We start from the raw sequence: 15,832 nt of genomic DNA on the forward strand, positions 1-15,832 counted from the left end.
TCACCTGCCCTAGTGTATGTGTCACCTGCCCTAGTGTATGTGTCACCTGCCCAAGTGTATGAGTCACCTGCCCTAGTGTATGTGTCACCTGCCCTAGTGTATGTGTCACCTGCCCTAGTGTATGTGTCACCTGCCCGACCACGCGTTTCTCCAGGTACTCTGGTTTCCTCCCACATTAGGTACTATGAAGTATACTGAAATTAACTGCCTAGATATACACAACTTAAAATCTTACTCAAACCCCTGGACAGCCTTTCATCACTCTACAACAAGTGAGTAAAGAAATCCTAAAAAAGTAACATTTACAGGTTTATAGAAATACAAGTTCAAAATAATCTTTTGAGGAACATCTTTTTTAAAACATCAATAACCTTCTATAAAGCTTTCATCAGAATGACAAAACCAATGAACTTTAAATAATGACACAGCTAATGCCGATTGTGTTGGCTTTAATTTACAACAGAACAATTTGTCCCACATGTACAGAAAGATAAAGTCTTTGTTTAATCTTGTGACACACTGCACTTATACATAATTACAGACCAGTACACGCCCTCCACCGACTCCTAGGGTCCTCATCACCCTGTCTACTCAATGTAAAGTTGTTTTATTCCATGCTTGTTTAAATGAAGGAAACAATTATCCTGATCATATTTTATAATACAGTAACTAGGTCTTATTTCATGTACATCTTATTGTTAATTGTATTTCGACTATAGACAAACTGGCCAGACAATGTGTATAGTTTTATAGATAACCATATGAATGAATGGATCTGTATATATATATGACACTTTAATTAAGTATTTATTGATTTTAAATTAACATTTTAAATTAAATTACAGTCGAACCTCGTTATCTCAAACTCTTATAACTCGAAGACCCCGTTTATCTCGAAGTTTCTCTCCGGTCCCGACCAAATCTCTTCTTTATCTTAGTAAATAAAACTCGGATAATTTGAACCCTGAAAACTCGAAAAACTTGGATACCTCGAAGTAAGATATTGGTTTCAATAGCGTAAATCCAACATCAAAACATCGTCTACTGAAATAGGGTTTGAATTTCATTTGGTCAATTATTTATTCTTTGATACAAATAGAACGCAAAGCTATGGCATTTCGCCGTTCCGTGTTTATGAACATATTTCGTGAGTAGACTAGCATGAAATCGGTAAAAATAATTTACTATAAAGCTTAAGACTGTAAAGTGTGCGGACTGTCAAAACCACGTTCTTCATAAGAAAAAACAAACTTGGTCAATGTTGATCAACGGTATTCAGTACTTACTGGGATTTCGTTTAATGATGTGTACACCCAAACTGACGACAGTCCAAACCGGAAAATTGGTCACAAAGCATTATCATGCATAAAAGAGTTCCACAGTTAAAATCACAACATAGGACAGCTTCACGGGTTCGTGTTTTTACAGGAGCCAGTTTGGTTTTGAAAGTCAATCGAGAGATTTTAGGAACAATACGATAATTGCTGTTGATTAGATCAAGTTGAGGAGGTGTCAGGTATCAAATTTTGCTTTTATGAATCAATATGTTACATGTACGATATAATCTGTTTGTGTGTGTTTTTATTTAAAGAATCAACTATGCATACGTTCCATTACAGTGATTTGTTTCAGACTTGCGCACTTTCATTTCCTCATCGTAAAGTACGAGGTCGGAGACAGCAGGATATTTCTATGTCAAATGTAACACTTCAGAGGTAAAACTTGACGGAATTGCAAATACAAATGAAGACCTAAAAAGACTTTGCCAAGACTAGCCAAATACACATTTAATTACTAGGCCTTCCATATTTCATAACGAATTCGCAATATGGTCCAACCGTTTTCATCGCATTAAACGAAAGTAACGGTACGTTTTTCGGGAAAAAAATGCTCTATTTTTGTAAGCGTGTTTATTATAAAACAACAAACATGTATGTGTCCTATTGATTACGTATATCATCCATCAATTGATTATAAGCATTCGCTATTAGTACAAATCAACGACTGCTAGTGCTATATGTCCAAACAGTACATTTCATACCAAATATATGAGCCTGCTTAACTCGAACACTCGGATAACTCGATGTTTTCCTACGACCCCGTCAACTTCGAGATAACGAGGTTCGACTGTATATAAAATATCATATAATATTTACAAATATTTGTATGTTTCTGTCTAACAGGTCATCATTCTGAATGATTGAAATGTTCAGTTTTATTTATAAATCTTGACAGGGTTTCAAAGATTTCCATTTGAAATTTTAAAGCTACTAACACTTTGAGCACTAAGTGACAATAAAGCTATGGTACAGTCTGTAAGTAGTCTGTAGATCAACTGTAAATGGAGACCAACCCTACCTAAGAGGACACCCGACTTAACTACAGTTATAACCAAAATGAAGTTAAAGGGAGGTTACTCTATATATGAAAAGCCATAGTGCAGTGGGACAGGGATCCTTAACATATTCGTGTCCACTTTGTCATGAGTCAACTTGACATGTCAACAGAGAGCACCTGTCAACATAGATCACCAGTCAACAAGGTCACCTGTCAACAGACATCACCAGTCAACAGAGATCACGTGTCAACAGAGATCATCTGTCAACAGAGATCACCTGTCAACAGAGATCACCTGTCAACAGAGATCACCTGCCAACAGCTATCACCTGTCAACAGAGAGCACCTGTCAACAGACATCACCTGTCAACATACATCACATGTCAACAGACATCACCTGTCAACAGAGATCACCTGTCAACAGAGATCACCTGTCAACAGAGATCACCTGCCAACAGCTATCACCTGTCAACAGAGAGCACCTGTCAACAGACATCACCTGTCAACAGACATCACATGTCAACAGACATCACCTGTCAACAGAGATCACCTGTCAACAGACATCACATGTCAACAGAGATCACCTGTCAACAGACATCACATGTCAACAGAGAGCACCTGTCAACAGACATCACCTGTCAACAGAGATCACCTGTCAACAGAAAGAACCTGTCAACAGAGATCACCTGTCAACAGACATCACATGTCAACAGAGATCACCTGTCAACAGACATCACATGTCAACAGACATCACATGTCAACAGACATCACCTGTCAACAGACATCAACTATCAACAGAAAGAACCTGTCAACAGACTTAAGTGTCTGTTATATTGAGAAACCATCTGAAATATATCAGACCAGCTCTTTCAGGGGATTTCCAGCAATACTGAATTTAGGACCAGAATCTAGCTCTACATTATAGAATAAAGCCTGCTCCTGGGCGATAACCAACAATGTTACCACAGTTCAGTGTTAATGAGCCAGTGACAGACCAGGAAATATTTGTTTTATATAAATTTACAGATGACATTGTCAACCAAGAGCCTTCTGTTTCAGACCATGTTTATATATCACCAGTCATACCTGTAGGGTTAAATTGACCAGGTGTAATACAAACATTTGTCTGACCTTCTAAAAACCTTAAACAAATACCAGGACACATACATAGTGTTATGTTTACATTGATAAAGGTCAGATTTCATCAGGGAAGAAATGAATTTTAATGACGTTTACCTTCATGACTATTGATTGTGTCTCACTTGTAAAGGTGGTCATTCAGGTTTTACATGTACGCTACCCTATTCATGTGTAAGAATCATTTTTCATAAAAACGTATTTAATTTTTCTGTAAACAAAATATTGGGGAACCTATGGATCCATAAATATCCATGCTAATTATCGAGTAGAACATAACACCTTTGTATGTTACAAATTTCTCCATAATACCATTGCAATTCAAAGATGGAAGACTAAAAGTCGTAAAGTTTAGGCTCAAATGCAGTTGTATATTGATATCTAGGTCAAATTTTATTATGGAAGAAATAACTTCTAAAACATTTGCATTTTAGTATGTAGATCACATGACAGATGTACTAGTCATGTTGCCCTAGAGGTTATATTCTGTATGTTACACAATATGTACCTGTCATTTGTGTTAAGAGTTCATTTCTTCAAAATCGTATTAATATATGGCAGGTTTAACTTGTATATAGAATTATGGTCGGCCTCGTAGCTTTGTGCGTTAAGTTTGGTTGGTTGGTTGTGGAAACTTGTACTGGGATTAACATCTTATCAACAGCTAAGGTCATTTAGGGACGTGCCCCATGTGTGTTGTGTATGCAAACATGTGTGTATGTGTCCAAGTCAGGGTATATGTTGGTGTTCTGATGCCGACTTTATAGTGCTATCTCACTGAAATACCATGGTGAAGGCACCCAGCACAGCAATCTGCTCACTTACATTATACTGCTAACAGGTTAACCAGTTGTCGCCATTACCCTAATGCTGAACGTTGAGCAGGGAATAACAGCGCTAAAGGGGATTACCCTTATTTAGCTCAATCTGTAGAGCTAGAGATTGGGGAGATGGGGGTTGCTGGTTTGAACCCCAGTGGAAGCACGATCTGCTTTCTTTCCTGTTACATTAGTTATCGTTCAGATTATATTAGTGTTTTCAATGCAGAATATGTTTTGTACCTGGTGTCATCTTAAGTGGCTAATGCCAAATTAACCTTAGTGAAATTGTAGCAAACATGTACCAACCCCCTCTTTGGGTTTTATTGTCACTTCAACTGCATCTGCAGCGAATAGAAAGAACTGTTATGATTGGTCAATACTAAAACTGAAATATTCACACTGTGATACATATCACCTTTGATATGATATCTGTTACAAAGTGAAAGATATCAGTAATATCAAATTGAGTCCAATATCTCACTGGCAAAATTGTAAAAAAAAAATTAGTGTCATGATATAAATTATTTGATTTTGATGCAGTGCATAGAAAGAAAAAAAATGGTCGATACCAAAATTTTAAATCTTCACATTGTGATACATATCACCTTTTCTATCTGTTATCAATATTCAGTATCTGTCACAGTGTGAAAGATATCAGTAATATCAAATTGAGTCCAATATCTCATTGGCAAAATTGTAAAAACAATAGAACATTTAGTGTCAAGATATAAATTACACTATATCTCTGTCGTAGAAACTTGTAGCTCCCTGTCATTGAATATCTAACACCCCGACATTGGTGAGTCACCTATAACACTGAACAATGACATGTAACCCTATAGGTATCAATGTTATTAGTGTTAACATTGTACCTATCAGACTGGGACTCGTAAACCGACGTGCAGCAGTGTTCGTTACTATATTAACATACAGTGGAGTTTGGTGTTAATGGACGTTACATACGATACCAACAGTGACTTATCATTCATTCATTTAGTTTAAATATATTGCAGAAAATTTGGGTCCGTGTTCGAAAATTTGGGTCTGTGTTTAACGTTCTTGTAACACAAACACACCTCTGGTGATCAGTGTACGAAAATGGTCAGCGGTGGCAGTTGTCTGACCGTCATGATCACTGTAGCCCTAGGCCTCCACCACTACCACTGGGTAGAGGGTTAGAGGCCTAAGAGGAGTTAGCCTGGCTGCAGGTTGTTGGTTTTTCTTCAGGAACTCTGGCTTTCCTCCACCACCAAACTTAAATAGCACATCCTTAAATAACCATAGCTGTTAATAGGACGTAAAACACAAACAAACCCAGAAGAAAAGCATGGGTCTAAGACTCAAATATACCAGTCCTAACAAATCACAAATGTTATGTATCACGTTTATCTGTAACCTAGGAGAGAGTGGACCTACTCCATTGTTACTGGTAAATATATACGATGTAACAAAATCACCAGATAACCATCAGACGTTGTTAAGTACCTCCTTAGGTTTATATTGTACTGAAGTAGACATACAAGAGTTGGTTTTAATCTTACCCGCCAGGACAGAACAGTTATTCAAAACATACTACTTCCTGTTCAGATGTATAAGGTATTCATCATGACCTTGACCTTAATATATAGGTCGAACTATGACCCCAGGAAAATGTTTGAACGTGAATTAGTTACATCAGGAAATAAAGTTGCATTAACTGAAACTTAAATACTCATGAATATTCATGAAATTAAAAGACAAAACCACACACTCTTAGTTTCTAGCATTAATTATAATATACCAGGTATCGATACATTCTTCCAGACAGTCAAACTTCCAAGAAAAGATTCAGATTTTCTCCATGTGTCAAACTTACAGAAAAGTCCAATTTTTTTCTTATATAACACTTCTCATATTCCATTTATAAATCCAACTTTTATTAATTGAATTTCTTGCTGTTTCGAATTATCATTTACGTCCAATCATTATGAAAACATTGAAATTTACAATCAATAAATTGAAGTAAAAGAGATACCAATATTAGAACATTGAAATGTCCCAGGGTTTTGTTAGGTTTTATTTTGTTTAATGTCCTATTAACAGCTAAGGTCATTTAAGGATGTGCCTCCATGTGAGTAGTGTATGTGTGTATGTGTGCTGGATGCAGGGTATGTTGGTGTATTTGCCTCCTTGTCATAGCGCAGATCTGATGCCGACTTTAGAGTGCTATCTCACTGAAAAACCATGCCGAAGTCACCCAGCACAGGTCACTTTATCCTTTAACTAAACATACAAACTACAGTGCATCAATACAGGATCTTACACGAGTGTCCATGTCATATTGAATTCATTAAACGAGTTCAATAATTTGATATGACACAAGCCTCTAGGCAACTTGGTCTATGAAGTCAACAATTCACATACCTACAGTGATTTTTTCAGGGATAAAGTGAGAAGACTCACGATCAGGCTCCAGTAAACTATACTGGGACTATACCATATAATTCTCACACACAGAGGTGACTATAATACAGTCACTGACATTTACAACTAGGAAGTTATTAGGGAATCCATCAAAAACATTGGTCTGTGGTCCAGGCCTCGAGGCTATTATGATTCATAAAGACTCCATCAGAAATATTTCTCATCAGATTTGGAAATGCCAATTTTTTTAACGACCCTAAGTCAATCATTATGAATTGAATCAGTTTCTCTTGAACATTTTGATGTCAGTATTTTAATATTACCACACCAGACAGAATACAAAAATGGAAACTTCAAACTAATGATACCAGCAAGTCCTGGGTATCATCACCTATATTACAAGCAACTTTACACATAATACCAGCTATTTCCCTAAAAAAAATGTAAAGGCTACCAACAAGTCAAACTCTATTACAACCATTGTCACTGCTGTGAAATATCTGTTGATACCATTGTCACTACTGTGAAATATCTGTTTAAGTCTTTTTGAAAAGAAGCATTCAATCAAAATCACGGGTTGCCAAGCACGTTGTTGTTCAAAATTTGAATGTTTGAAAATAAAAATAAGTAAAAACAAATTGCAGAGATCAAACTAGGAACCTTTTCATTACAAAGCCTAAACTTTACAAAAGTTGCTATACCAGAATTACCAGAAAAATTGTTTTGGTTGCTTTACATTCTGTATAGAAGGGAGATCACTCTAAGTCAGAACAACTCGGAGTGGAACTCTTCTTCACAGTTATAACTGATGCAGTGGTACCCTTTAACTTAATAAGTATTTTCTTATAATCGTGCTTTTGCTATCATTGAACTTTTTTCTCCTGGAAGATAAATGGGTGTTAAAGCAAGGAAGCATGTCTTTAACTAGTTTGATATTATCATATGCAAATTGAAATTGTGAAATTATGTTTACAAAATTTGTAACCTTTCAATAACTTAATGGCATGTAATGGAGATCACATTTATTTATCAATTTTCAAATTTTCGATAATTATAACCATATTCTACTAATAATTATATTGTTTCCAAATGTTCAGTGCCTAGGGCGCTTATCGTATGTAATATGTTCACAAAATTTGTAACATTTCAATAACTTAATGGCATGTAACGGAGATCACATTCATTTATCAATTTTCAAATTTTCGATAATTATAACCATATTCTACTAATAATTATATTGTTTCCAAATGTTCAGTGCCTAGGGCGCTTATCGTATGTAATATGTTCACAAAATTTGTAACCTTTCAATAACTTAATGGCATGTAACGGAGATCACATTCATTTATCAATTTTCAAATTTTCGATAATTATGACCATATTCTACTAACAATTATATTGTTTCCGAATGTTCAGTGCCTAGGGTGCTTATCGTATGTAATATGTTATCTTCTTAATTGTGTACAAGTGATTTAGGAAGAATTTTATCAGTATTGATGTAAAGAATGACACCCTCTACATTTGTTTATAACATATACAGGAATATAGACTGTAAAATGAAAGCCGTTAAAGAAACAAGGAATTGGAGAACATCAGGAACAGAGTGGTGGAGGATATATCAGAAATTAGTACCGAAATAAGCAGGTTTGGTGCGTAAAAGGCCATTTTTCAATATTAGTGTAGCAGGAATGCAGTCCCTAACCTGGGAGGCTGATGTTCTGATACAGACGCCACAAAGTGCTCTCCGTCTAATTGTACAGTCACATCCCTAACTTACCAAGGAGATCCTTGGTGGCGGCTTCACGATGTCTGAGAATAAACCATTAACAGTTCACCAGACAGTGCAATGGGTTTCTGAGAAAAATGTTACAGTTTTCATTGAATTACGTGAAAGTATATTTTAGCCATTTTTGTTTTACCTTTCGGTCTCACAAATGTGGATGGGACAAAAGTCTCCAGAGATCAGACAAATGTTGATATTTTCCCTGGTAATGGACCAATAATAATTACTTTATTCAGAAAATCAGTTTCATTTGCCAAATGTTTTCTATATTTTTTCGGACGGAGAAGAGTTTTTTATGACATGACTAAGACACAATCACAAATCGTCTACTTAACCCTTTCATCACTATAGACCACAATGGACTCATCCATATCATCACATGGTAGAGTCTACTAAAGTTACATAGGGGTGAAAGGGTTAATACCTATACATTGTAATTGCAAAGGTTGCAGTGGATAGCACACCTTTCGACAAGATGGCCGGGGTGGAATTTCCCAGGGGGACAAGAAAATATATACTACATGGGTTTTCTCTGGGTACTCCAGTTTCCTGCCACATTAAAATCAACATTACTCTCCTATATAAATCTTATACAAAAATTGAAAAATAGAATTCATTACCTACCTATCCCACATTAAAATCAACATTACTCTCCTATATAAATCTTATACAAAAATTGAAAAATAGAATTCATTACCTACCTATCCCACATTAAAATCAACATTACTCTCCTATATAAATCTTATACAAAAAATGAAAAATAGAATTCATTACCTACCTACCTACCTACCAACCCAATTTTTCAGACATGTGACAGGAAACAAACATGTTCATTGTTTGGCCTTAGCAACTTATCATGCTTTAGGCCTTGGACTTTCTACAGGAAAATTAGACATTTTAATTTATCATTTCCAAATCTCAAAGACGAGAAAGAATCGAGGAGACGATTCTCAATATCTTTCAGCCAGGAATTCCGATGGACTCTGGACTCGTAACGTAATTACACCAGTAACGTTCTCGTTTTAACACTTAACATATAAGTGTACACGAAGGTACTAACACTTGGGTAGGATCAGTTATGCACAACGTTGAAAATTTAATTTTAAAAAGGAAGCCGACTTTGCTGGTTGAGGTTCAGTGTCTTCAGAAAACATTAGAGCTAGGACATTAGACGACAGTGTCTGCTTCTGATGGATATAAACTTGTTGAGGAACAGTGGTGACTACTGGAAGGCGTCTGACAATCTTAGGCCAAATACAAAAAAAGTCATGTTTCCTCTTAACCCTACCTACCCTAGATTTTTGTGCCTTCCCTTAAGTTTTTATTGGCATTTGCTAGTGATATGCAGTTTTTAAGTCAGAACTCCTGCTAAATATATATAAGCATAGTAAATTTCAAAAATAACAGAATTGTCCTACCTACCTAGTACTGTATCTACCTTATTTTTTGACAATAATCGCGGAAACACTATAGTCTGAGCCACACATGGATTTTGGCCTAACTGTATTTTGAATTTCTGTAATCATTATTAGTTTCCTAACACTCCAGCACTCGGGGTGTTTATTAGCTCAAATACAGTCACAAACTTGGCAGTCAACATTTGTTGGTTGTGGTGTTGTACAGAAATATGGTACGCATATTCGTAATTATGTAAATTACATGTGTCAATCACCAGAACAGCTGACATTTGGTGTACAGATTCTGGACCGACACATCTGGATAGGCCTATAGATATCACAATCAACATTTTCTTGCCATATGCCATCTTGCAGTCTTACAGGACTAGGAAGACTCACTGAAACATTAACATTGCTCATCTTCTTTCAGATAAATAGCCATTTTAATAATTATCATCAAGTGTAATCCCTTAACTCATTCACCCCTGAAGACACATTTGAACTCTTCCAATTCAAAGGTTGGAATGGTTAATTATGAAATTTCAGGGGTGAATGAGTTAAACAATGAGTATTACACATAAGCTGGTATGGGTGTGTGTGAGAGGAAAACGAATTACAACATTCTATACATTTAATCATTGTACATACATGTAGCTACCGGAAATAGAAGAAGACTGATAAAGGCATAGCCTGTTGTCTAATTCTTTTGTCAATACTGTTCTAACATCTTCTTTAATTTTAACGTATATGTTTGTATTATATATGTATTATCAATAAAATACTTTTGAAATTGAAAATCAAGTGTAAGGAGCAGTACAACATTAAGGCTACATGTAATATACCATACACTTTGTGAAATCGTGCAAGAGTGATGTCCCTTTTAACAAAAGCATCATTAAATAAATCAGAATTCACATTTTTTATCAGTGTATGTTTCTTGTGAATTTTTCACAGATCAATAACATGTTTTATCCAAGTCTGATTTACTACAGAACAGATAAAGCCTGTATTAAACCATTAAGTCCAAAAAACATCTGTTAAACAGATGGTTTCATGAGCAGGTTATATTTGACTGGCTGTTTAGAGCAGGTATTTACAACTCCGATTTGGATATCCCCTTGCTAAGTATTCACCCAGTGCTTGAAACAAGGGTTGGCAAGCTCAACAATTTCGTAACAGGAGAAACAGAAACTGACAACCAGATCAGGGTTCGAACCCGGGACCCTCCGAACTCTAGACGGACGCTCTACGAATTGAGCTACCTGGTCGCTAACTATTGACCCTGAGCCTATTTCCGCCACACCATAATAATTAGTATTTCTGGAAATTACTGTTCAAAAGTTATTTTACATATTTGATATTAGCATTCATAACAAATATAATACATATTTTGGGAAATTCTTATGGAAATTGGATGTACATGACAAAAAGATAGCATCTTATATAAAAGCCAAAGCTACATCGCCATCACTAGTGTATTAGTGTAGACTGTCAGACAGATATAAGCAATGTTGAGCACTTGTCACAATGACATACCAGACAAATACACATCATATCAAATCATATATATATATATACACACAAGACAATACCTCCGAGCCAGACAACAACACTTAACACACCTCTACCACAACAACAGCCTCCTAATCAGACTAATTAATTAATACACCACATGAATCAGGGGTAATCACAGTGACAAGTGTATAGGGTACAATGGGGAAATGGTGTGGCATTATCTTATTTTATTTACCATATTAAAAGTAATAAATACCCCTGTCTTATAATATTACCTCCCCCTATCATCAGTGTGGCATAACATTATTACATAAACATTTACCGTATTTAAAGTAACAAGTGCCCCATGGCCTATATAAGCTCCCCATATCATACATGCTACTTACTGTATTTATATCAATAAAAACACCATCTGTCTAATAACGTCACCTGATCTTATTTCTGATCCAAGCATCCTATCCCTTCAGCAGTTATTACTGATATAAACTTTAAAATGTTTGAGAAGGTTTTGCGATGATGTTAATTTTCTAAGATTTTCTCAATGCCCAGAATATTTATTAGGCTTAACTCATTCACCCCTGAAATTTCATAATAAACTATTCCAACCATTGAATTGGAAGAGTTCAAAAGTGTCTTCAGGGGTGAATGAGTTAATGGCTAAATAAGGTACAAGGTCCTTAGTGAGCTCTAACAGGGATTTTTGGTCTAGTTTTACAGCAGGCTGCTTACCCTAGCAGTCTTATTTCTCCGAAATGAAGAAAAAGTGAGGAAAATCTTTCCAACTTCAATAAAAAATAGTGCTTGGATCATTTTCCTGGATATTGTAGGAACACGCTATTGTTAAGTTTTTGTAGGTTTCTTAAATACATGACTCTGACATCTTTTTTGTAGTAGTATATTATTATATGACTTTTAACTTGAGTAACAGACCCTGATGGCGAGGTTTATAGTGTAACGTTTGACCAGAAATGTCTCATTATCAGTAACACCTCATTAACACAAAACCTCAGTTTTCTATGTGTTGGTATAATCACATGTCTGGTTCATCTACAAGTCTGGCACTCGTAATCAGGGAGAGATAACTCCGTCAGTGATATTGACTGTCTGTACTATCAACACAAGCTACTTGTGTCTGTGTGGGGGTGAATCGTGATAACCTTACCAAGGATTTAATTTGTACATTTAGGGTTGTTGAAGTTTTTCCCTTTGAGAATTTAAGATGCATGTTTATCCAAATTTCAACTGATTATTTTATAATTTGACTGACAGCGATATTTTGCGAAAAAGGAAAAGAAAATAAATATTCCCTTTCCTACATAACTCCTTGGGTTGTGCAAGCAACTCCCAAATTTAAAAAAAAAAAAAAGGCTAACAAATTGGATCTCTTCTTTGTCAGACCACACAGCACAGAGCAATGGGCCCCTTTTACATTAAAAAGATTAATATAAATTGTATGTATAAGTATACTATATACAAAAATGTATGTGGTATTGCTTGATCTGTCATTATCAATATATCATTTATATGTTTTCCCCAGTATTGTTTTGCTGTGTTTTCCCATTAAAAAATGCAGGTTTCTGAAGTGGGTGCAGTAAATGTCATTGGTAACAATATGTCAGCTGACAAACACAATCCAACATATTCAATACTGACAATTGTTTCCTTTTAAAAGTTGTAAACACGTCTCCAGGAAAAGCTTTACTAGACACCGGTAAAATCATAAACGAATTTTGTATAAATATGGTTTTACACTAATTAGATAAGGTGTTGTGGTGAAGGATGTGGACAATATGGTTTTACACTAATTAGATAATGTGTTGCGGTGAAGGATGTGGACAATATGGTTTTCCACTAATTAGATGATGTGTTGTGGTGAAGGATGTGGACAATATGGTTTTATACTAATTAAATAATGTGTTGTGGTGAAGGATGTGGACAATATGGTTTTACACTAATTAAATAATGTGTTGTGGTGAAGGATGTGGACAATATGGTTTACCACTAATTAGATGATGTGTTGTGGTGAAGGATGTGGACAATATGGTTTTACACTAATTAGATAATGTGTTGTGGTAAAGGATGTGGACAATATGGGTTACCACTAATTAGATAATGTGTTGGGGTAAGGGGTGTGGACAATATGGTTTTACAATAATTAGATAATGTGTTGTGGTAAAGATGTGGACAATATGGTTTACCTCGAATTAGATAATGTGTTGTGGGGAAGGATGTGGACAATATGGGTTACCACTAATTAGATAATGTGTTGCGGTAAAGGATGTGGACAATATGGTTTTACACTAATTAGATAATGTGTGGTGGTAAAGGATGTGGACAATATGGTTTTACACTTATAGGATAATGTGTTGTGGTAGGGGACATGTACTATAAGGTGCAACACTTATCATGCAGATAAGGTGTTTTGGTAGAGGACACTTGTGTCTTTACTTCGGTATACAAACTCTTCACAATCTTTGAGATAGATCTACGATTTTATAGACCACTGTAGACCAATAATTGAGACTGACGTATCATATAGTATCTGTATACTGTGTCAGATGGTGCTGTTTGCATATAGATGGCCTCATTTGTATTGTTTGTATCAGATCAATACTTTCACCCTTACTCTGCTCACAGCCTAACATAGCCGGTGATAGCCCCTACCACCACCTGGCCAGGAGTAGCACTGTGGATTACCCTTTTCCTGTAGCAGTGCTAGACACTTTATAGATCTGATTTTGCTTGCTGTTCCAGAAATGATGCCAGAAGAATATCAAAAAGTGTTAGAAAATCAACAGACAGAATTCCAATAGTTAATTGGTTTTAGAAATTAATATTTCTTTAAATCTATCAATGCAATGTCTTTAATAAGTTACATTAGTTTGGAAGTATTTTATATAAAAGTTTTACTTTATACACAAAAAAATGTACATACTGTATTAAACAGGTCACAATTAACGTTTGAAGGTCTCAAGACTGACTGGTCCTTTTGTCAAGCTAATGACTGAGTTATCAGTGCAATGATATGGGACTAGTTCATCTGTTCTGCTTCATGCTTAGTACTGGGGATGGATACATTTGACAGCCACATTTCCAACAAATGATATTCCAGTAAATCTAGTAATTGTTTTATTCAAGTAACAACTTGTGTTTTGTAGAACTTCTTCAGGTGAGTCCTCAACATCTGCAAAATGTTGACGAGTTCCATGACTTAAAGATACAGTGGGTCATCATTGAGGTACATTTCCATTAATAACTATAATCATGACAAGGGGGCACTCAATAACAACATCTGTATCAAATCGAGGGGAGCTACAGCTGGAGTCATCGAAGTTCATTTAATATTGAATTTCATACTGAAACAAGAAACCCCAGTTTGAAAGTTTTAATACCCCGACCTATATTTATGATTTATTTATTTCACTGATACTAGCCCACCAGACTAAGTGGACCGTCACACCTGCTAAAATGTTAGAAGCCATGGGTCAGGATTGCAATTTTAGCACAAACACTCCATGTATATACGTAGATTTGCTTTCTATGCCTTGTAAAATGTTGTAAGGAACTATAGAAAACACTGTTAACCCCTGACTATTTACACACACATATATATATAACCATCCAATATATATGTACTGTTCACAACAACTTTCATACACTGATAACAACTACTTTTAACTTCACAGGGGAAAAAAACTGTATCAAAGGAACACTTGTTGCTAATAACATCCTACAATAATCGATAAAGAAATGAGTAGCGCACCAACAGATCACATGCCATTGTGGTTGTGTATTCACAGATTACTTAGTGAAAGGGCACCTGTCCCCACTTTCTCTCTCCTACATTGTTTACCTCAGCCTACTTCGACTATGCACGCTTTACGTAAGAATAAGACATGAATGACACAACGTTTCCTGACACACGAGTCTACTGTAAACCGAATACAGTATTATGTATAGCCTTACACGCTAATGTCAACACGTCTAGGAGCACGGTGAACTGTAGCGTTACCGAGAAGCTGCTCAGAAAACGTCAATAACCGGTTCTCATTTGTGAGGTTTGGGGTCCAATAAAACCCCGTTTATCTGATCTGAAGAACTGTATTTGTAAAATAAAATGTTTCATACTCACAATTCTTCTGATTTGAATCGTTACCTCTCCCGCTAGGCCTGTATGTCACGCAACACTAACACTGGCAGAAACCCAATACACAACAACACCATCACTAGAATATATCCACTTCCGGCTTACACGTTGTATGCAATATATGGAACCGGTCCAAAGTATGAAGTCCGGATTTCAAAAGCAAATCTGTTACATAACGGAATTAGATTATCTAAGTCCGTGGTTACAGCTAAATTTTGATATCAAACCAAGGTGTTCAGTGTGTATTGGGTGTTGCAGTTTTACCGAAAGTTTTATCAAATATAGTTGTAACAAA

General features: G+C 35.8%; 1 protein-coding gene across 4 annotated transcripts in view; it reads right to left on the reverse strand.

The window, feature by feature from the left end:
- The window catches only part of LOC110466921 (sodium- and chloride-dependent GABA transporter 2-like), a 123,237-nt gene extending 107,608 nt beyond the window's left edge, over positions 1 to 15,629 (reverse strand). For all 4 annotated transcript variants that reach the window (XM_021523724.1, XM_021523725.1, XM_021523723.1 and 1 more), the window contains exon 1: positions 15,523 to 15,629. The gene's annotated coding sequence lies outside the window, so the exon portion shown is untranslated. The remainder of the gene's footprint in view (positions 1 to 15,522) is intronic.
- Positions 15,630 to 15,832: the final 203 nt, after the last annotated feature.

Source organism: Mizuhopecten yessoensis, unplaced genomic scaffold (genome assembly GCF_002113885.1).
Source record: "Mizuhopecten yessoensis strain PY_sf001 unplaced genomic scaffold, ASM211388v2 scaffold11147, whole genome shotgun sequence".
Taxonomy (NCBI): domain Eukaryota; kingdom Metazoa; phylum Mollusca; class Bivalvia; order Pectinida; family Pectinidae; genus Mizuhopecten; species Mizuhopecten yessoensis.